This window comes from Leptodactylus fuscus, chromosome 2, assembly GCF_031893055.1.
Source record: "Leptodactylus fuscus isolate aLepFus1 chromosome 2, aLepFus1.hap2, whole genome shotgun sequence".
NCBI lineage: Eukaryota > Metazoa > Chordata > Amphibia > Anura > Leptodactylidae > Leptodactylus > Leptodactylus fuscus.
In genome coordinates this window covers 41,240,641-41,265,253 of record NC_134266.1, presented here as the reverse complement: position 1 = coordinate 41,265,253, position 24,613 = coordinate 41,240,641, and positions in this window count along the sequence as shown.

Here is a 24,613-nt window from a genome sequence, read left to right as displayed (position 1 = left end):
AAGGTGTAATTTTTGTGCCAGATTCCACAACGAAAATTCCGCTGTGTCAACCCAGTCTAAGGGGCTCTCATGAAAGACACATTCCCTATGTACAGGATAGGCCATAAAGGTCTGATCAGAGGGGTCCAGAAATGGGGAACCCCACTGTTCATGTGAGTATTGGATTCATACAAGCATATAAATTACTCAATAAATTAGAATATTATCAAAAAAGAATTTTTTTTATGTAATTCATTTGAAAAAGTGAAACCCATATATTATATTGAGTCATTACAAACAGAACTTTTTCAAGTGTTTCTTTCTGTTAATGTTGATGATTACAGCTTACAGCCAAGGAAAACCCAAAAGTCATTATCTCAGAAAATAAGAATAATTAACCCAAAAAAGTTGCAAAGGCTTGCTAAGAGTTTAAAAAGGTCCCTTAGTCTGGTTCAGTAGGCAACACAATAATGGGGAAGACTGCTGACTTGACAGATGTCCAGAAGGCAGTCACTGACACACTCCACAATGAGGGTAAGCCACAAAAGGTCATTGCTAAAGAAGCTGGCTGTTCACACAATGCTGTATCAAAGCATATTTATGGAAAATTGAGTGGAAGGAAAAGGTGTGGTAGAAAAAGGTGCACAAGCAACCGGGATAACCACAGCCTTGATAGGATTGTTAAGAAAAGGCCATTCAAAAACTTGGGGGATATTCACAAGGAACAGACTGCTGCTGGAGTCAGTGATTCAAGAGCCCCCACACACAGACATATGTGTCAAGTGTCAAGCCACTCATGACCAATAGACAATGCCAGAAGCGTCTTACCTGGACCAAGGAGAGAAAGAACTGGACTGTTGCTCAGTGGTCAAAGGTGTTTTCAGATTAAAGTAAATTTTGTATTTTATTTGGAAATCAAGGTCCCAGAATCTGGAGGAAGAGTGGAGAGGTTTCTATATACAATCCAAGCTGCATGAGGTCTAGTGTGAAGTTTCCACCATCAGTGATGGTTTGGGGAGCCATGTTATCTGCTGGTGTAGGTCCACTGTGTTTTATCTAGACCAAAGTCAGTGCAGCCATCTACCAGGAAATTATAAAGCACTTCATGCTTCCCTCTGCCCACAAGCTTTTTGGAGATGGAAATGTCATTTTCCAACAGGACTTGGCACCTGTCCACACTGCCAAAAGTATCAAAAGTACTAAGACCTGGTTTAATCATCACTGTGCTTGATTGGCCTGAAAACTCTCCTGACCTTAACCCCATAGAGAATCTATGGGGTAATGTTAAGAGGAAGATGAGAGACCCCAGACCCAACAATGCAGTAGAGCTAAAGGCTGCTATCATACAACCTGGGCTTCCATAACACCTCTGCAGTGCCACAGACTGATCCCTCCAGGCCACATTGCAATATTAATGCTGTTATTCATACAAATGGAGCCCCGACCAAGTATTGGGAGCATTTACTGGACAGACTTTTCGTTTGGCCAACATTTCTGTGTTAAATTATTTTTTTTTGCAGTTGGTCTTATATAGAGATGAGCAAACAGTGAAATATTCGATATTCGTTTCGAATAGCCCCTCAATATTCGACTATTCGAACAAATATGAAATCCCATTATAGTCTATGGGGAAAAAAGCTTTGTTTCTGGGGAAACCACTATTTGACTCAGGAGGGTCACCAAGTCCACTATGACACCTCAGCAAAATGATCACAACACCTCTGGAATGCAACTGGGACAGCAGGGGAAGCATGCCTGGGGGCATCTAACATGCCCAAGTCCCTATATTACGCCACTAATAATTTGGGAGCTGACTTTTTACCATAGGAATGCATTGACCAATGTTGGTTGGCCGAATGCCATACAGAGTACAGCATTCGGCCAATCAACGCTGGTTCTGCCGGAGGCTCGTCTGTGAGGAGGCAGAGTCTAAGATAGGTCCACAGCAGTCTCCATTGTGGTCCGATCTCAGATATAGCAGAGTTGACACAGCTCTGCTACACCTGAGATGCAGCAGAGCTGGCCGTGCGCTGAGCTTTGCTACACCTGAGATGCAGCAGAGTTGGCCGTGCGCTGAGCTTTGCTACACCTGAGATGCAGCAGAGCTAGCCATGCGCTGAGCTCTGCTACACCTGAGATGCAGCAGAGCTGGCCATGCGCTGACTGTGGACCGATCTTAGACTCTGCCTCCTCTGGCACTCAGCTCTGCTACATCTTTGGTGTAGCAGAGCTCAGCACACACTCAGCTCTGCTACATCGCTGGATGTAGTAGAGCTCAGCGCACACTCAGCTCTGCTACATCTCAGGTGTAGCAGAGCTCAGGGCACACTCAGCTATGCTAAATCTTGAGTGTAGCAGAGCTCAGTGCATGGCCAGCTCTGTTACATCTCCGGTGTAGCAGAGCTGTGCGCTCAACACTGCTACATCTGAGATCGGACCACAATGGAAACTGCTGTGGACCAATCTTAGACACCGCCTCCTCCTCCTCTGGCAGAACCAGCGTTGATTGGCCAAATGCTGTACTCTGTATGGCATTCAGTCAATCAACGCTGGTCAATGCATTCCTATGGGAAAAAGTCAGCTCCCGCATATCGCAAGCTGACAGGGATCCCGACGAGATAGAGCCCCAAAGAGCTGTTTGAGTAACATTCCCACTTAAATAAAGGTAATCCCTAGCTAACCCTGCCTGTACATCTATCCCTGTCTCATAGTCACATAGTTCACAGTCTCATATGACCAGGATATTAAATACATTGTTCGTATAAAATGGAGGTCACCTGATTTAGCCAGCCAATTACTTTTTCCAATTTTTTTCGATGCCTCCTTTGTCGTAGTTCCTGTCCCACCTCCCCTGCGTAGTTATTGGTGCAAAAAAAGTGCCAGGGAAGGTGGGAGGGGATATGAATTTTTAGTGCGTTTGCCTCGTGGTATTCCATTGTAATCGAATACCTCGAATGACCTGATATTAGATTGTATATCAATTCGATCGAACGCCGTTCGCTCATCTCTAATGGTGAGCTCTTGTGAGCTGGGCCATCATTCCTATTGTTTGATATGTTTCTTATTCCTTTGTCACACTGTAATGTCTAACACTTTCTGTTCATGTACCCTCTGATTTGTAAAGTGTTGCAGAATATGTTGGCGCTATATAAATAAAGTTATTATTATTATATTATCCATAGGACTGGTGGGAGTCTATTTAAATTTTAGATTTGTCCCTATTCCTGCACATCATCTACTTAGTCGTAACTGTGTAGACTACTGCCACTTCACAAAATATCAAACTTCTCCCCTGCCATGTGTATGACATGCAGATAGAGAGGCTGAGGGCTCTTTCACATGACCGAATCCTGTCCATGGTAGATGATCCATGTGCTCGGAATGAACTTGGCCATGTTTATAGGAGTCACTGTATCATAGTCAGTTATGATGCATTGAGCTCCCAAATCAGCTGATCGCTACTTTAGTGAAGTGAGATAACGCTATCAGCTCATTACTGTAGCTATCGGGCCATTCGGGGAGCTCAATGCATCATAACTGACTATGATGTAGTGACTCCTATAAACATGGCCAAGTTCATTCCAAGGTACAATTTTCCAATATACTTTCTATATTAATTATTCACAGTTTTCAAGATCTCTGCTTGTTGTCATTCATTCTGCTTACTTTCAGGGGATAAAATAAGTCCTTGGTCATGTGATATGCAGTCCATGGTCATGTGATATATAGTTCATGATCATGTGATAGACACACAGGTGTACAGCTCATTAGCAGGCAGATTTCTGGTTACTGTGCTGGGACTATAACGAGATGTGCACCTGTGTGTCCATCACAAGACCATGGACTGTATATCCAGGGGCGGATCCAGGGCCGGGAGAGCCGGGCAACCGCCCGGGGCCCCGCGGCAGGGCCCGTACAAAACTCGGGTCGGTCGGCAGGGCAATTGTCACTTGCAGGGGCCCCCTGTCGGTCCTCTGTCAGTAGCTGCAGCTCCCTGCACACAGTGTGCTTCACACATATACTTTCCCTATGAGGAAGCACACTGTACCTCCGGCTAATAGACAGCAGCCAGCCAGGGAGCTGCAGCTACTGATAGAGGACTCTCCCTCCTCACCCCCCTTCTCTGGCTGCTGTAGCGCCCCACAGAGTGGGTCACTACAAATGTCATCTTATGTGATCTATACTGTGTACTGTGAAGGTATAGTGAGAGCCAGTCACCCTGTTAGCACACACAAAGTTCCACAGCCATTATCTCTTTAAGAAAAGGGGTGGAGCTACAGACTGGAAGAGGGTCTCTCTCTCTTTCAGGTCCAGATCAGAAAGGGCAGGAGAGTGCAAGAGAGAGGAGCAGGTGTGTGGAGGTGCTGTGTATGCTCCAGCCACATGGTGTGATAGAACAGCACAGGAGGCCGTGGACCTGCAGAGGTGAGATGAGACCTCACAGGCGCGGGGCTGCAGTTATAGGACCATCAATTCCTAACTAGTGTGAGAAACACTTAGAAAATTGAGAAACTCACTGGACTGAGGCCTAGTGAATGCAAGATTCCTGGAGGCTCAGTAACCTACAGAGTTGGGGTGTGTGCATCCAGCATCCCAAAGAACTCGCGTTACCTGCTGTCCAGAAGGGGGATCTACCCAGTTGTAATTAACCTCTGAGCTCCTGGAACCCAGGACCAGAGGAAACCTATTAGAGAGTTTGAGCAGCAATGGAAGGCTGAATCATACTAGTGGTAAAAGGGAAGACTGGCACCTCACTATACTGGAGCAAGGCGAATCCTCCTGTAACATCTGTTATCTCCTGCTGACTACAGAAGTAAACTGTAAGTGTTTGGTTAACCCCTGTCTGGACTGTATTCTTTCATCGATCCTCTGTTACTCCTCCTGGAAATCATCCCTTCCTTACTTATATCATCTGGCCCTGGGACCTGCCCTGGTTGGGGAGGGTATAACATCTGGCACTGCATCACCACCTATTCCCAGAGGCCCTATCTACAGTGTCCGGCTTCACCTCAAGCCGAAACCCCAACTGGCGTCACGACAAACTTTTATTTTTCTTTATTTTTCTTTCATCCATTTTTGCTTAGAACTCCCCTTTTTCAAGGTGCTGCTGCCCCCGGTGTCGGGCCTGCTCGCACCGTGAATCTACATAGGCCGAGCCGGGGCGACTCACTGCCCTCTGTCAACCAATGAGAGGGTGAGGAGAGCCGAGGAGGCGGAGCTTATCGCTCTATAGAAGATCCCTGCCGTCCTGCATCCTGCACTGAAAGGGAGAAGTTCAGCAAAGTGAAAGAAGGCACACACAGGTACAGGCTGGAGGGGGGAGGGGGGTTACTATTCCTATTAATGTCAGGAACTTGGAGTTATTCATTTAGTTTTGGTAACTCCATGTGCCTCATATTAATAGCAACTAACCCCATCATTTCCCTCACATTAACCCCCTGTATACTTCACCATAAGGGTTACTGATGTGTGAGATATATTGGGGTACTAATCATGGAGATACTTCATTATTACCTCCATGTCTCTAACATATCAGTAACTCTTATGTGAGGCACACAGGGGGTTAATGTGAGGGACATGATAGGGTTAATTGCTATTAATATGAGGCACATGGAGTATCTTAGGGGGCGTTCACACTACCGTCAATGTCCGCTGCTAATGTCTTGCACGGACATTAGCAGCGGACACTAGCTGTGTCCGTGACATTCTCCATTCATTTAAAGGGGCTCTATCAGCAAAATCATGCTAATAGACCCCACATATGCGTGAATAGACTTTAAAAAGACCATTCAGGCCCCGTAAATGTTATATTAACCCCTGGTCCCATTTTTAAATGCATTAAAACATATATGCTAATTGTACCTGAACGTGCACTGGGGGCGGGGATGCACGATGCTACGTCATCTTCGGGCACGCCTGCCTATTCTGTCTTCTTGGAGCGACGCCCTCTGGTCCCGTCTCTTCTGCCGGCTTCCTATTGGTCTTCTTCCGGCTTGAGGTCTTCAAATCTCGTGCCTGCGTAGTAGCGCTTCCCTCCAGAGCACTACTGCGCAGGCTCACTTGCCAGTCCCCGTAGAACTACACGAGCGTACTGCACGCTTGCGAACTGCCATTAAGTAAAACGGCGAGTGAGCCTGCGCAGTAGCGATCCGGAGGGAAGCTCTACTACGCAGGCGTGAGATTTGAAGACCTCAAGCCGGAAGAAGACCAATAGGAGGCCGGCAGAAGAGACGGGACCAGAGAAGACAGAAGAGGCAGGCGTGCCCGAAGATGACGCGGCATCGTGCATCCCCGCCCCCCGGTGCACGTTCAGTAAGACAGTAAGACTGTATATCACAAGACCATGGACTGTATATCACACGACCATGGACTGTATATCACAAGACCATGGACTTTATATCACATGACCATGGACTGCATATCACATGACCATGGACTGCATATCACATGACCATGGACTGTATATCACAAGACCATGGACTGTATATCACAAGACCATGGACTGTATATCACAAGACCATGGACTGTATATCACATGACCATGGACTGTATATCACATGACCATGGACTGTATATCACAAGACCATGGACTGTATATCATATGACCATGGACTGTATATCACAAAACCATGGACTGTATATCATATGACCATGGACTGTATATCACAAAACCATGGACTGTATATCACATGACCATGGACTGTATATCACAAGACCATGGACTGTATATCACATGACCATGGTTTGTATATCACATGATCATGGGCTCTTAGAAATTAATACATAAAGTATATTGGAAAATTGTACAACTTTTTATTACACAAACAATAATATTTGTCTCTCAATATTGGTCTGAAAGTGGCCAATCCATTTCATGTATTTAAAAACTATGAATTCTGCAGCTTTCACTTCCATGTAGAAATATATATATATATATATATATATATATATATATATATATATATATATATATATATATATCATTTCTTTAGCCATGAAATTCTTGCATTCCCTCAAACTTTTCACATTCAACAGAGACCAAATAATTTCAGTAGAGACTAATTCATGTGTCCAGCTTTTACTGAGCTCCTGAAATCTAGCTGTTTACAATCCATAGAGTTATTAGCAGAAAACTGACTTTTTTCCTTCTATCTCTAATCATACCAGAGAATTGGTTTTGCACCAGTTCACACATCTATTTAATTGTATTACTCAACGGTACAGTAACTCTGGCATCTGCACACACAGCAAGTCATTATAGCCATGTGACACTCTGTAATAGGTGCTAATTGGAGTAGCAGATTTGCTTTATATTACTTTGTATCAAGTTTTTATGTGACAATAATATTAAGGAACCACTTCTCCACTTGTAGAAATGTTGGCCGTGCCTTCAAATGAAACTAAATGAAGTGTAGCTTTACCAAGTGCTGAGGATATTGGAGGTTACTGAGTACCTACCTGTACACATCTTCAACAATAACAACTCAACTTTGTGTAATGGTCAGAGACCAAGTAACGTATAGACAATGGTGATGAGCAGCTTGTGTATATCTCTGCCTTGCAGATAGTGGTCTCAGTTTACAGTCCGTCACTTAGACATCTAGCTCATGAACCCCTCAGTGCCTGGCCATTTGTCTCTGTATTCAGTCATTTCAGCTGGTGATTCGGCTCTCTCCTACATGGCTGACTCCTCTCTACTCCTGCTGCTTGCACATAGAGTAGAGCGGCTTTGGTCATGAGACAGAAGGTAGCGTCATCACAACTCTGTTACTGTAGTTTTTATGTAGCTTTTGTGGCCAGAGGCAGAGCTAGCCTATGATATGGGCATAGTAATGGTGAGGGGTTTTGAATTAAAAAAAAAAAAAAACACATGAAAAATGGTACTATATAGTTGGCATGCTCATATTAGCCCTCACAATATATACAATGTGTAATTTTTACTGCACAGTGAATGTTGTAAAAACTAAACTCAATAGTAAATGGCACAAATGAGTTTTTTCTTCAATTCCACCCCATTCAGATTTTATTTCCAGTTTCCAAGTACATTGTAAGGAATAGTAAATGGTGTAATTATAAAATACAATTTCTCCAGCAAAAAATAAACCTTCAATCAATTGAATGGAAACATTAAAAAGACTTTTGGAATGCAAAAAAGAGCAAAAAAAAAAAAAAAAAAAGGAAAACTGCCCCGTCCATAATGGGTTAATAATAATTAACCTCATCAATTAGAACTTTCATGTGCCTCATATAATCGTAATCTTTAAGCCTCTGGCAGATGATCATGGCCAAGATCAGTGTGCTATCCATGTCTTTCCCAGATAGCACACTGACCCATTCATTTCTATGGGCCCATACACATGACCATGAATTACATGGTCACCTGTGAAGGCCAACAGTCCGGGCCTGAAAATATGGAACAGGTCCTATTCCTGTCCGATTTTTTGGCTCTGCTTAAGTGGCTCCTATGCATCTAACGAAAGGGGTCACATAAGCATAGCCTATGCACAAGCAGCACATGGGAGACATCCGCATGTCCCCCGTGCACCGCCTGTGCCTTTAATAAGTGGCCGGCTGTTCGGCTATGGTCATCTGCAACCGGCCTAAGGTGAAGCCACAACAGAGTATTGTTTCAACAGACATTCGGGGTGGTTTTTCTAATTGATTATATAATACATACATGTTCAATTTTAATTGCTCACAAAATGATGTAACCCTTAACAATGACCATAAAGTTTAGTTGGGTAAATGGCTGTTTTCCAGGAATACTTGTAAAAACTTGTATAAAGTACAATATCTTGGCGCATGTGGCCTTACCTTAATGTGATGTACAGGATGAAGTGAATTACTGTTAATGTGCGAGGCACATGGAGTTACTAAATTGATAACTTTATGTGTTTCACATTTATAACAATTAAAGGGATTCTCCATGGCCCCAAATCCTACTAAGCAGTGGACAGTGAAGGAACTAAAACAATAAAGTGAAGTGTACTTACCTGTAGGCCCCTGGTCTTCTGCACTGATCTTCATTTTCAGTATCCCAGTATATGCTGCAGCCACTCCATGGCCTCAGTGGCCTTTTTAGTTTTTTTAGTAGTTTTTTTTTTTTTTTTTTCTTTGACATAATACAAAATCCAATATATGTCTAATAAATATACTAACCAGATAACAATTTTAGGTTACCATTATACAGTATATTTAAGGCATGTTGGCGTCCCCATTACTCCCAGACACCCTTGACTAACCAGGGAGAGAGGGAATTATTCAGAAGAATGAAAAAGGTAGGTATTGTTTCTCCAAGAAATGGTTGTCTTCAGTATCCAGCCGCCCTAGATGTCTTAGTAGTATTCTCTATGATTCATAATCACATCACACTTAGTCTGAACAGGGTATAAAGGACTCTATGTGTAAGTTATGACTGTGAAAATCTCTGCATGGCATGCAAAGACACTTAAAATGTTTTCAGATCCCCTTCCCAATTCTCTTCTGAAATTGAATCCAACCCCAATTCCTTTTGCCAGTTCTTCTTAGTGTCCCCCATGAGTTTATCATTGTCAGACTTAATCAAATGCTATAGTTTAGTCAAACCTTTCTCAATGCTATCCTCTAATATGATAAAGTCTAGTTTACTTTTCTCCTTAACCATGAGCTTTAAGAGCAGGTCTTAACTGCACACATTTAAGCCCCTTGCACACGACTGTGCTAGGTCAGTGTTCTGTCCTGGTTTTTCCCTGATAGCCCACTAATCAATTCATTGCTGTGGGACCATGCATATGACTGTGAATTACCTGGTTCCATATACAGGCCAACAGTCCATGCTCATATTCGTTGAATTAATGGGGCAGCAGTAGCATAGCTGGTGCACAAACAGCTCACAGATGACATCTGTGTGCCACCTGTGTGCCAGCCGTGTCGTTCATTCTCATACTTGTGAATTAATGGATCACCAGGGGCGTAACTTGAGGGGGTGCAGAGGGTGCAGTCACACCAGGGCCCAGGAGCCTTAGGGGGCCCATAAGCACTGGCATCAGTATTGAGATTGCAGCTTCCATCAGGCCCATAAACCAAGGAGACCCACAGATTACCCGAACCACACTAATAAACTCCTTAGTGCCCGTAACCATCACTTTCAAAAATTCACTATAGGGATGAGGTAGGAGTCCCCGGACAAAAGATTGCAACGTGTATCCTTACAGTTAGAGTGGTTAAAACTTCATTTTTTTCTGATACAGAACTATAAATGCACCACATAGATTCAGTGATTATAAAATTTGGAGCTTAATTAATAATTGTTCTGCATTCAGTCGTATAATTTATGTGTTTCAAGCTATGTTCCCCCTAGTGGCAGTTACAGTCAGCTAGAATTGTTTCATTCCAAAAGACGCTCCTGGCTCTCCCTAGATAAGACTCATGTCCTAAGTATTTGTGTGTATATCTTCTTAGGCAGGTTTAGTAGACAGTGCTTTATAATCATTGTGTCATTGCTGTGTTGGAATCAGCTCTTTATGGACTGACTTCCTGATAATCCTATGATAGGATGTTTATACAGAGCAGCCAATCTGAAGAGTCAGAGCTGCAGAGGGAGGAGATTGCAGTAGTTTGAACCAATGATAAGGCAGTGGGTGTGTCTCAGTCTGCCTGCCATAAAGGGGTTTTCCTATCTCACTGTTTCAGCTTTGCCTGCAGTCTCTTCTTCTCACTTCCTGTATTTCTCCTTCTTGCTGAACAGGATCACAATACCTATGCAGATCAGATAATATGCAAATGCTTATACAGAAGGACTCATGGTTACCTGTGTGTTTACATAGAGAGATAACAGACCAGGGTTTGTCAGCAAGCTGCAATTAGCTGAGCTGATTCTCCTGCACTGAGTAAGTGATTTCACTTGTCCTATCACACAGTTCCATGGTTATAGCAACGCTGAGTAAAAAATGGGAGGAATAAGTTCACATAGCAGGCAAACAAAGCAGCATTTCTAAAGCAATACATTTAGGAAAAGTCTTCATTTAAATAAACTACCAGTATAGATAGGATTGTTGAGATGGGACAATCCCTTTAATCTCCACATAGGCACTGAAGATAAACTGTAGTCACAAATCACAGTGCTAATCTAAGTCCTAATGCAACTGAACTAAAATAGAGATATGAAGAAGGTAAATATCAGATAGTCATTCCCTATACTTATGTGTATGGATAGTAATTATTGACTTTATTTTTACCAGCTTTTGAATGAAGAGATACTGTAAGGATTTGAGGTGTGGGCACTGAGCTGCAGTGGTGGTGGTGGTTATGCTATAACGCACCCAATAGAGAAGGAACCCACTATACAGAAGTTGATGTGAACTGGCTGATAGGCTTATACAATTTGATAAAAATGTATATTAAGAATGTTGGGCTTAGTTTTGTAAATTTTGCTGAAAAGCATAGATATTATATTGTGATGTGCAATCCGTGTGTTTTATTTTTTCATACAAAATGTCAGTACATAGCAAGTCTGTCCTTTAATTTACATATACTGCCTTGGTACCAGCACTCTGGTGTTTTTGATTAGCAGAAGACTGAAAGACTGCATAAGAGTAAGTTCAGACAGAGTTTTTTGGTCCGGAACCTGAGGCGGAGGCTGCCTCAGATTCCGGACCAAAAGTCGGGTAGCCGCGACTGAAAGCCGGTGCACTGCACCGGCATCCAGCCGCACACTCCGCTCTGGATTAGGCCCAATGAATGGGCCTAGTCTGGAGGAGGGAGTGTCTTCAGGCTGAATCGCGAGGCGAAACGGCCTGAAGAATGAGCACCTTGCTTCTTTTTCCAGAAGCCGGCTTGTTCCGGCTCCTGGAAAAAACTCCAGTGTGGCTCCCATTGATTTTAATGGGAGCCATCTTTTTGGTCAGGATTTTGAGGTGGATACGGCCTCAAAATCCTGACCAAGAAATTCTGTCTGAACTTAGCCTTAGGGATCCACTTACTAGCCCTCAGTCCTCTGACTAAGACAATTTGATGAGGTGAACTTTTTGAGATCGGTTCACATGGTGTGGTTCTGCATGGCAGCTGCTGATGTGGTGGTGATGTGCCTGTGGAGTTGTGTGGCCCAGAACCTGGGGGCTTAGCCTAGCAGCTGGAGTGCTGTTGGGTTACTGGATTATTTCCTATATGGGCGTTGAGCTGTGGAGTCACCATACAGCACCGCACCCCATAGAGTAGGGACCTACCATACAGGTTGTTGTGAAGTGGCTAGTGGTTTTGTAAACCTTGATCAGGATGTATAGTAAGAACCTTGTGCTCAGTTTTTGCTGAGAAGCATAGATCAGTGTATAATATTGGCCTGTGAGGTTGATTTCTTTCTTTTTTCTACAGTCCCAAAATATATTATTTATTTAAATTAGTTATAGAGGGCCAACATTTTCTACAGCACTTTACAGATATTGTTATCATTTAATGTCTCATATAACAATTACAATCTAAATTCTCTGTTTGTATGTCTTTGGAGGAAACTGGAGAACCCAATGGAAATCCACACAAACACGGGGAGAACATACTCCTTGCAGATGTTGTCCTTGGGTAGATTTGAACCCAGGTCTCCAGCACTGCAAGGCAAGAATACTAAACACTGAGTATTTAAGATGTAGTTCTGGATAAAAACAACTCTTAGGGCCCCTTCACACAGAGTATACGCTCTCTGATTCGGAATGTGAAACACGTTCCGAATCAGCGACGTTAAAACAGATCCCATTGCTTTCTATGGGAGCCGGCATACGTGCGCTCCCCATAGAAATGAATGGGCTGCTTTTTTCCCTATTGCTTTCAATGTGATACACGTGTAGTTGGGAGAAATGGCAGTTTGCTGTTACGAAGGAGCTTAATTTTTATCAGCGCAACTGCAAGTGCTGTGCAGTTAAAGCACACGGACCCCATAGACTATAATGGGGTCCATGCGCTTTAACTGCACAGCGCTCCTCCTAAACACTCTCCTCCTGCTATTTGTGGGGTTGGTGACTTTCCTTTAGTCGATTAGTGGTTTCTCCTGAAACGAGCTTTTTTTCCCCATAGACTATAATGTGATTCGATATTCGATCGAGTAGTCGAATATTGAAGTTCTACTTGAAACGAATATTGAATCTCGAATATTTCACTGTTTGCTCATCTCTAATAATCACCAGTTTGCCCACAGTCTATGGCCACTTTCATTTATCAGATGAGATTGGATGGTATAGATAGGGTGGTGTGTACGACCATCACAGTAAACAGAAGTATGTTCACAATTAAAAGCCCGGTAAGATAAATCTTACTGACCTTTGTGACCGCAGTGACTGAAGTCCTTTATGGGAGATTTCTGTACTGTGTAAATATGACACCTTTGCTCTTTGGAAATCAGTTCCAGAACAGAACAATGGCAATGTCTAGTAAAACCATGTGTGACCAAGAATTACTTGAATTCTTTTGCAATGTGTTAGATTTTTAGCAAGTTGTGTCACATATTGTGCGTGTTTATTTATCCCTGTCAATATCTATGAAATACGGTAACTGTAAGATACTGGTGATCTACTGTATTTTTATTTATCTATCGATCTATCTATCTATCTATCTATCTATCTATCTATCTATCTATCTATCTCTGTGTATATCTGCCTCATATCTATCATTCTGTCTGTCTCACATGCATCCATCTTTGTATCTGTCTCATCACTATTTATATTTTGCATATCTATCTATCTATCTATCTATCTATCTATCTATCTATCTATCTATCTATCTATCTAATACCATCTGTTTACCTCTTATAACTCCATATCTATGTATCTATTGATCTATCTATCTATCTATCTATCTATCTATCTATCTATCTATCATCTATCTATCTATCTATCTATCATCTATCTATCTATCTATCTATCTATCTATCTATCTATCTATCTATCTATCTATCTATATATCATCTATCTATCATCTATCTATCTATCTATCTATCTATCTATCTATCTATCTATACACTGACATGCATGTACTACTTGTACACATTTTACAAAGCTGAAATCCGCTTTGAATTTGTCTGGACTTTAAACTGCCTCCAGACAACACTATACGTATATTAAGAGCTAGGTTCTTTCTAACTCCACAAGCAATGAAAGCAATGTGGAGACCCCCAGCAGGACATTATACAAACTGACATGATCCCCTGTCAGCTAAGCAGCAATTGACTTTCATCTCAGTTTTTGGATTTGCACACATCACAAAGACTTACTGCTGGTGAAGTAAAGGTTCTTCAATAGGTGTCATTTTTCCATTGTGGAGGCATAAACAGATTGTAAGCCTATGGCTACATTTACTAAAAGGGGAGTTTATCATCTGCCAGCTTGTCCCAGGGAGATAAGAGAGACTAATCATTCTTATATTATCAGCTATGAGGGTGGATTGCAATATAAAAATGGATGGATTGCAGTTATAAAAACTTCATTTCATTTAAGTGGTTGCTTGGATAAGAAAACATGGCTGCTTTCTTCCGAAAACTGCATGACACCTGTCCATAGCTTGTGGGTGGCGGTTTCCCTATAGGTATAATGGAAGCAGAAAGTGCGCAGAGAAAATTTCTACTTGGCTTTCTGTGAAAAGTGCTATGTGGAAAAATTGCAATGCATTACGCAGGCTCACTCGCCATTTTACTTAATGGCAGTTCGCGAGTGAGCCTGCACAGTAGCGCTCCGGAGGGAAGCGCTACTACGCGGACGCAGGATTTGAAGAGAAGAAGCCAGAAGAAACGGAACCAGAGGGCATTACTACAAGAAGACAGAAGAGGCAGGCTTGCCCGAAGCTGACGTCACATCGTACATCCCCGCCCATGGTGCACATTCGGTAAGATTAGCATATACGTTTTAATGCTTTTATTTAAAAACGGGACCGGGGGTTAATATAACATTTAAGGTGCCTGAATAGCCTTTTTAAAGGCTATTCACGCATGTGTGGGGCTCTATTAGCATAATTTTGCTGATAGAGCCCCTTTAAAACATCTTTTCAGTGAGAGGGCGATATTATTTTCTCCAACACATAGTATTGGCATATTAATTAAATTTGAGAATCTGTAATACTTGATCCAATGTATATTACATTTTCTGTAATACAGTGGACAGACTCTTTCTTCTCCTTGTCCATTGCAGCAGCTGCTGGAATAAGTGATATGTATGGTGTCTGAGTGTCAAACCTCCACAGATCAGAAACTGGTGACTTATCCAAGCATTATGGGCTGGAAACAGGCATTATGGGGCATAAAACCCCTTTAAGTTACTTACTTTATTGTCACTTTATTGTGTCTATAATATTATTATTATTATTATTATTATTATTAGGATTTTACATATTATTATAATTATTACTATTATTATTACATTATATATTATTGTTCTGCATTCAGTCGTATAATTTATGTGTTTCAAGCTATGTTCCCCCTAGTGGCAGTTACAGTCAGCTAGAATTGTTTCATTCCAAAAGACGCTCCTGGCTCTCCCTAGATAAGACTCATGTCCTAAGTATTTGTGTGTATATCTTCTTAGGCAGGTTTAGTAGACAGTGCTTTATAATCATTGTGTCATTGCTGTGTTGGAATCAGCTCTTTATGGACTGACTTCCTGATAATCCTATGATAGGATGTTTATACAGAGCAGCCAATCTGAAGAGTCAGAGCTGCAGAGGGAGGAGATTGCAGTAGTTTGAACCAATGATAAGGCAGTGGGTGTGTCTCAGTCTGCCTGCCATAAAGGGGTTTTCCTATCTCACTGTTTCAGCTTTGCCTGCAGTCTCTTCTTCTCACTTCCTGTATTTCTCCTTCTTGCTGAACAGGATCACAATACCTATGCAGATCAGATAATATGCAAATGCTTATACAGAAGGACTCATGGTTACCTGTGTGTTTACATAGAGAGATAACAGACCAGGGTTTGTCAGCAAGCTGCAATTAGCTGAGCTGATTCTCCTGCACTGAGTAAGTGATTTCACTTGTCCTATCACACAGTTCCATGGTTATAGCAACGCTGAGTAAAAAATGGGAGGAATAAGTTCACATAGCAGGCAAACAAAGCAGCATTTCTAAAGCAATACATTTAGGAAAAGTCTTCATTTAAATAAACTACCAGTATAGATAGGATTGTTGAGATGGGACAATCCCTTTAATCTCCACATAGGCACTGAAGATAAACTGTAGTCACAAATCACAGTGCTAATCTAAGTCCTAATGCAACTGAACTAAAATAGAGATATGAAGAAGGTAAATATCAGATAGTCATTCCCTATACTTATGTGTATGGATAGTAATTATTGACTTTATTTTTACCAGCTTTTGAATGAAGAGATACTGTAAGGATTTGAGGTGTGGGCACTGAGCTGCAGTGGTGGTGGTGGTTATGCTATAACGCACCCAATAGAGAAGGAACCCACTATACAGAAGTTGATGTGAACTGGCTGATAGGCTTATACAATTTGATAAAAATGTATATTAAGAATGTTGGGCTTAGTTTTGTAAATTTTGCTGAAAAGCATAGATATTATATTGTGATGTGCAATCCGTGTGTTTTATTTTTTCATACAAAATGTCAGTACATAGCAAGTCTGTCCTTTAATTTACATATACTGCCTTGGTACCAGCACTCTGGTGTTTTTGATTAGCAGAAGACTGAAAGACTGCATAAGAGTAAGTTCAGACAGAGTTTTTTGGTCCGGAACCTGAGGCGGAGGCTGCCTCAGATTCCGGACCAAAAGTCGGGTAGCCGCGACTGAAAGCCGGTGCACTGCACCGGCATCCAGCCGCACACTCCGCTCTGGATTAGGCCCAATGAATGGGCCTAGTCTGGAGGAGGGAGTGTCTTCAGGCTGAATCGCGAGGCGAAACGGCCTGAAGAATGAGCACCTTGCTTCTTTTTCCAGAAGCCGGCTTGTTCCGGCTCCTGGAAAAAACTCCAGTGTGGCTCCCATTGATTTTAATGGGAGCCATCTTTTTGGTCAGGATTTTGAGGTGGATACGGCCTCAAAATCCTGACCAAGAAATTCTGTCTGAACTTAGCCTTAGGGATCCACTTACTAGCCCTCAGTCCTCTGACTAAGACAATTTGATGAGGTGAACTTTTTGAGATCGGTTCACATGGTGTGGTTCTGCATGGCAGCTGCTGATGTGGTGGTGATGTGCCTGTGGAGTTGTGTGGCCCAGAACCTGGGGGCTTAGCCTAGCAGCTGGAGTGCTGTTGGGTTACTGGATTATTTCCTATATGGGCGTTGAGCTGTGGAGTCACCATACAGCACCGCACCCCATAGAGTAGGGACCTACCATACAGGTTGTTGTGAAGTGGCTAGTGGTTTTGTAAACCTTGATCAGGATGTATAGTAAGAACCTTGTGCTCAGTTTTTGCTGAGAAGCATAGATCAGTGTATAATATTGGCCTGTGAGGTTGATTTCTTTCTTTTTTCTACAGTCCCAAAATATATTATTTATTTAAATTAGTTATAGAGGGCCAACATTTTCTACAGCACTTTACAGATATTGTTATCATTTAATGTCTCATATAACAATTACAATCTAAATTCTCTGTTTGTATGTCTTTGGAGGAAACTGGAGAACCCAATGGAAATCCACACAAACACGGGGAGAACATACTCCTTGCAGATGTTGTCCTTGGGTAGATTTGAACCCAGGTCTCCAGCACTGCAAGGCAAGAATACTAAACACTGAGTATTTAAGATGTAGTTCTGGATAAAAACAACTCTTAGGGCCCCTTCACACAGAGTATACGCTCTCTGATTCGGAACGTGAAACACGTTCCGAATCAGCGACGTTAAAACAGATCCCATTGCTTTCTATGGGAGCCGGCATACGTGCGCTCCCCATAGAAATGAATGGGCTGCTTTTTTCCCTATTGCTTTCAATGTGATACACGTGTAGTTGGGAGAAATGGCAGTTTGCTGTTACGAAGGAGCTTAATTTTTATCAGCGCAACTGCAAGTGCTGTGCAGTTAAAGCACACGGACCCCATAGACTATAATGGGGTCCATGCGCTTTAACTGCACAGCGCTCCTCCTAAACACTCTCCTCCTGCTATTTGTGGGGTTGGTGACTTTCCTTTAGTCGATTAGTGGTTTCTCCTGAAACGAGCTTTTTTTCCCCATAGACTATAATGTGATTCGATATTCGATCGAGTAGTCGAATATTGAAGTTCTACTTGAAACGAATATTGAATCTCGAATATTTCACTGTTTGCTCATCTCTAATAATCACCAGTTTGCCCACAGTCTATGGCCACTTTCATTTATCAGATGAGATTGGATGGTATAGATAGGGTGGTGTGTACGACCATCACAGTAAACAGAAGTATGTTCACAATTAAAAGCCCGGTAAGATAAATCTTACTGACCTTTGTGACCGCAGTGACTGAAGTCCTTTATGGGAGATTTCTGTACTGTGTAAATATGACACCTTTGCTCTTTGGAAATCAGTTCCAGAACAGAACAATGGCAATGTCTAGTAAAACCATGTGTGACCAAGAATTACTTGAATTCTTTTGCAATGTGTTAGATTTTTAGCAAGTTGTGTCACATATTGTGCGTGTTTATTTATCCCTGTCAATATCTATGAAATACGGTAACTGTAAGATACTGGTGATCTACTGTATTTTTATTTATCTATCGATCTATCTATCTATCTATCTATCTATCTATCTATCTATCTATCTATCTATCTATCTCTGTGTATATCTGCCTCATATCTATCATTCTGTCTGTCTCACATGCATCCATCTTTGTATCTGTCTCATCACTATTTATATTTTGCATATCTATCTATCTATCTATCTATCTATCTATCTATCTATCTATCTATCTATCTATCTATCTATCTATCTAATACCATCTGTTTACCTCTTATAACTCCATATCTATGTATCTATTGATCTATCTATCTATCTATCTATCTATCTATCTATCTATCATCTATCTATCTATCTATCTATCATCTATCTATCTATCTATCTATCTATCTATCTATCTATATATCATCTATCTATCATCTATCTATCTATCTATCTATCTATCTATCTATCTATCTATCTATCTATACACTGACATGCATGTACTACTTGTACACATTTTACAAAGCTGAAATCCGCTTTGAATTTGTCTGGACTTTAAACTGCCTCCAGACAACACTATACGTATATTAAGAGCTAGGTTCTTTCTAACTCCACAAGCAATGAAAGCAATGTGGAGACCCCCAGCAGGACATTATACAAACTGACATGATCCCCTGTCAGCTAAGCAGCAATTGACTTTCATCTCAGTTTTTGGATTTGCACACATCACAAAGACTTACTGCTGGTGAAGTAAAGGTTCTTCAATAGGTGTCATTTTTCCATTGTGGAGGCATAAACAGATTGTAAGCCTATGGCTACATTTACTAAAAGGGGAGTTTATCATCTGCCAGCTTGTCCCAGGGAGATAAGAGAGACTAATCATTCTTATATTATCAGCTATGAGGGTGGATTGCAATATAAAAATGGATGGATTGCAGTTATAAAAACTTCATTTCATTTAAGTGGTTGCTTGGATAAGAAAACATGGCTGCTTTCTTCCGAAAACTGCATGACACCTGTCCATAGCTTGTGGGTGGCGGTTTCCCTATAGGTATAATGGAAGCAGAAAGTGCGCAGAGAAAATTTCTACTTGGCTTTCTGTGAAAAGTGCTATGTGGAAAAATTGCAATGCATTACGCAGGCTCACTCGCCATTTTACTTAATGGCAGTTCGCGAGTGAGCCTGCACAGTAGCGCTCCGGAGGGAAGCGCTACTACGCGGACGCAGGATTTGAAGAGAAGAAGCCAGAAGAAACGGAACCAGAGGGCATTACTACAAGAAGACAGAAGAGGCAGGCTTGCCCGAAGCTGACGTCACATCGTACATCCCCGCCCATGGTGCACATTCGGTAAGATTAGCATATACGTTTTAATGCTTTTATTTAAAAACGGGACCGGGGGTTAATATAACATTTAAGGTGCCTGAATAGCCTTTTTAAAGGCTATTCACGCATGTGTGGGGCTCTATTAGCATAATTTTGCTGATAGAGCCCCTTTAAAACATCTTTTCAGTGAGAGGGCGATATTATTTTCTCCAACACATAGTATTGGCATATTAATTAAATTTGAGAATCTGTAATACTTGATCCAATGTATATTACATTTTCTGTAATACAGTGGACAGACTCTTTCTTCTCCTTGTCCATTGCAGCAGCTGCTGGAATAAGTGATATGTATGGTGTCTGAGTGTCAAACCTCCACAGATCAGAAACTGGTGACTTATCCAAGCATTATGGGCTGGAAACAGGCATTATGGGGCATAAAACCCCTTTAAGTTACTTACTTTATTGTCACTTTATTGTGTCTATAATATTATTATTATTATTATTATTATTATTAGGATTTTACATATTATTATAATTATTACTATTATTATTACATTATATATTATTATTAGTATTTTATTTATTATTATTATTATTATTATTATTATTATTATTATTATTATTATTATTATTATTACATTATATATTATTATTAGTATTTTATTTATTATTAGATTATGCATTATTATTATTATTATTATTATTATTATTATTATTATTATTGTTGTTGTTTTTGTTGTTTCTGTTAATAATAATAATAGCAACAACAATAATAATAATAATATTAATGTATAATATAATAATAAATAAAATACTAATAATAATATATAATGTAATAATAATAATAATAATAATAATAATAATAATAATAGTAATAATAATATTTTATGCTTTCCGTTCTCTCCTATGCTCTTCCTCCTTACTTGACAAGGTGTAGAAAATGTCTAGAATTATCAGGTACGTACTTTACTCCAGTTTACCAGCATAAATAACTCGGCTTAACATACAAAATCAAGTTTAATAGAAGACATATTCTTTAATGTATCTAAATACCAGAGCTTTAGAAATGTATAATGATAGTGATTCGAGTTCAGCAAGGTATTTCCATAATGTTTGACAAGCGGAGGTACACCTTTCTAACAGCACAGTGTTCCTACACATTGTATTAGGTGCTTATACATACTGTATTTTACATCTTTACATAATTTTACATCTCCTTAGGGAATTATTGCCTCGATATGTGGGAGTATAGAAGATATAGATGTGCTCAGCTACACTTCACTACAAGAGGTCAACTTCATTTAACATAGGTCCTAATATTTATGAATGGAAATGATGTGAGACGTCATCTTAGGATCAGTATATGTCTTTCTTAGAGATATCTGAAGCTGGTAGATGGAGGACGAGAATAAAGATGTTAAAATGTTAATGTGGGCGATCTTGCCAGAATATATTGAATCTGACAGTCAAGATGGCCAACAAACCTGAAGAAATGTAACATACAACTAGGTACTTATTACTTGACTTTTTAATCAGAATACATTAAAGCTCTAGTAATATTATCGGTATGGAAATTGGAAATTCTTCTACTCTAGCACCAGCGACATATTGTCCAGAATGGAGTTTTAATCCAGTATTTCTTCATACCCAGAAATGAAACTTTCTAATATTGGGTTCTGGATTATATATCAATGTAATAATTGAGTACAAAAATGATAAGAATGAGCAGGAAAGCGCAAAGTGCAGTATAGAAATAGAAGTCTACCAAGACTATCCCTCCATGTTGCTCTATTTTTCGGGTGGACAACTTTTTATGGTCCAAAAGTCACAAAGATCAGATCGTACCATTCCCAAGGACAGCAATCCTATCATAGCCATTCACAGCATGGAATATTAATAATACAGTACATGATAGAAATGATACTGTGGTCATGAGAATGGTGGTCCTCTATTTCCATGCTCAGCTCTTCAAACTTGAGGGGATGATCTGGCTACACATGAATGTAGCAAATTTCCATTGTAGTTTATGGGAGCTACAGAAGTAGATGAACATTTATTGACCCACAATCTACAACAGGTCAGAAGGGGTATTGTGTCCCCTTAGGGAGACCACCTTTGAGGACCACCTTTCAGTGTTTACAGTCTAACAGACTATACCATCGGTAGTGACTGAACCATCGGTAGTGGGTGTCAACTGTTTGATGCAGCCGACACCCACCTGTAAAACCTGCACCAAGACCGTGGCATCTAAGAGATTTATAATGCCATTCTGTCCCACATCGACCCGCCCATTGGCATGTTCGTGCACCATTATGTATTTTGGGCAACCCAGGATCTGTTCAGTGAGCCCGGGTTTATGTCTACATGTATGACACTAGTGTGCCCACGATAATGTACTTAACAATGTCACATCTGGATATAAACTGCTGTTTGGGCACAGCTGTGTGCAGAAGGGAAGGTGCACTATTTGTTTTTTGGAGTAGATTTAGATGGGTTGCCACTTTTGCAGAGCCCCTGAAATGCCAATAAAGTGGAATCCTTTGACACGTAACCTGGTTTTGGAAATGACACTCCTTAAGAATTTTATGTACGGGTGCAGTGATCATTTTTAACCCTTAAGTGTTACTTTAATTTCCTTTCTAGAATATGAAGCGGATGGTGAAAGTTAAAATGGCAATTTTTCTAGGAATACATCATTTCAGTGCGCAATATGTTATACCCATTTTGTGTCAGGGATAAATGCTTCAAAAGCTGTTGTGCCCAAGATAATGAATGCACCGCTGATAAAAAGTGAAAATTGCAATTTTTCCAGAGATACGCCATTTCAGTGGTTGATATTTTGTCACCTAGTTTGTGTCAGCAGAGGCACACACTGCTTAACAGTTTTTGGAGTGTGTGCCTCTGCTGACGCAAACTGGCTGCAACATATCAACCACTGAAATGACGTATCTCTGGACAAATTGCAATTTTTACTTTTTATCAGCTGTGCATTCATTTCTGGAAACTAAATTAATACAACACTCAAGGGCAGTGGCGTAACTATCACCATAGCAGCAGAGGAAGCTGCCACAGGGCCCGGGACATTAGGGGCCCGGTGACAGCCGCTACCGCTGCTATCATTATACTCGGGGGTCAAATTCATTCCTGTGTGAATAGAGTGCGCAGGAATGCGTAGGAGGGGGTTGGTTAAGGTCGTCGGTGTCGGTCGGGGGGGGGGGGGGGGCATGTCAAAAGTTCGCCACGGGGGCCTGCCATTCCTAGTTACGCCACTGCTCAAAGGTTAAAAATAATCACTATGCTGCTTGATAAATGCCTTGAGGGAGGGTCACATGTCTTTGGATTCCCCTTTACCTGCAATTCGAGGACTCTACGAAAGTGACATGGTGTCCAAAAACCAAATAGTGATTCTTTACTTCTGAGCCTTTCTGTGTGCAGACAGAACAAACAGGGCCTCCTGAATGATGTCATGGTTGAGATTTGTGATTGGGCCTCAGTGGTCACGTGGATTACTCCAGCATCACTATGCCTTATGACACTGATGTCACTCATGTGACTGCTGAGGCCTAAGCACAGGCCTCATTGGTCTCTGAAGCCATTGAGAAGGCGGAATAGTCCAGAAGATAACAGGGACCTGCGTCGGAGTCCAGGAGAGGAGAGTAACACTGCTAGTTATGTTTAATCACCTCCCCGGCCTTCTCAGTATATTCAGGGTCTGAAGAGAACCCAGAGTATAATGATAGTAGTCCCATTTCAGACAAAGTGATGTCAGGGACTCAGTAATCTGCTGCCTGAGGCAAGATACTCATCTCAAATCATAGTAGATGTGGCCTTGAGTTGACTCTCTTCTCACTAATACCCTCTTTACCGAGATAAATGTTGCATGTGTAGCGCCCCACAGAGTGGGTCACTACAAATGTCATCTTATGTGATCTATACTGTGTACTGTGAAGGTATAGTGAGATCCAGTCAACGTGTCAGCATACACAAAGTTCCACAGCCATTATCTCTTCCCTTTAGGAAAAGGGGTGGAGCTACAGACTGGAAGAGGGTCTCTCTTTCAGTTCCAGGTCGGAGTGTGCAAGAGAGAGTGCAGGTGTGTGGAGGTGCAGTGTGTGCTGCAGCCTCATGGTGTGATAGAACAGCACAGGAGGCCGGAGACCTGCAGAGGTGAGACAAGACCTTGCAGGGACAGAGCTGCAGTCATAGGACCATCAATTCCTAACTAGTGTGAGAAACACTAAGAACATTGAGAAACTCACTGGACTGAGGCCTAGTGAATGCAAGATTCCTGGAGGCTCAGTAACATACAGAGTTGGGGTGAGTGTCTGCATCCAGCATCCCAAAGAACTCGCGTTACCTGCTGTCCAGAAGGGGGATCTACCCAGTTGTAATTAACCTCTGAGCTCCTGGAACCCAGGACCAGAGGAAATCTATTAGAGATTTTGAGCAGCAATGGAAGGCTGAATCATACTAGTGGTAAAAGGGAAGACTGGCATCTCACTATACTGGAGCAAGGTGAATCCTCCTGTACAATCTGTTATCTCCTGCTGACTACAGAAGTAAACTGTAAGTGTTTGGTTAACCCCTGTCTGGACTGCATTCCTTCATTGATAATCCCTCTGTTACTCCTCCTGGAAATCATCCCTTCTTCACCTATATCATCTGGCCCTGGGACCTGCCCTGGTTGGGGAGGGTATAACATCTGGCACTGCATCAC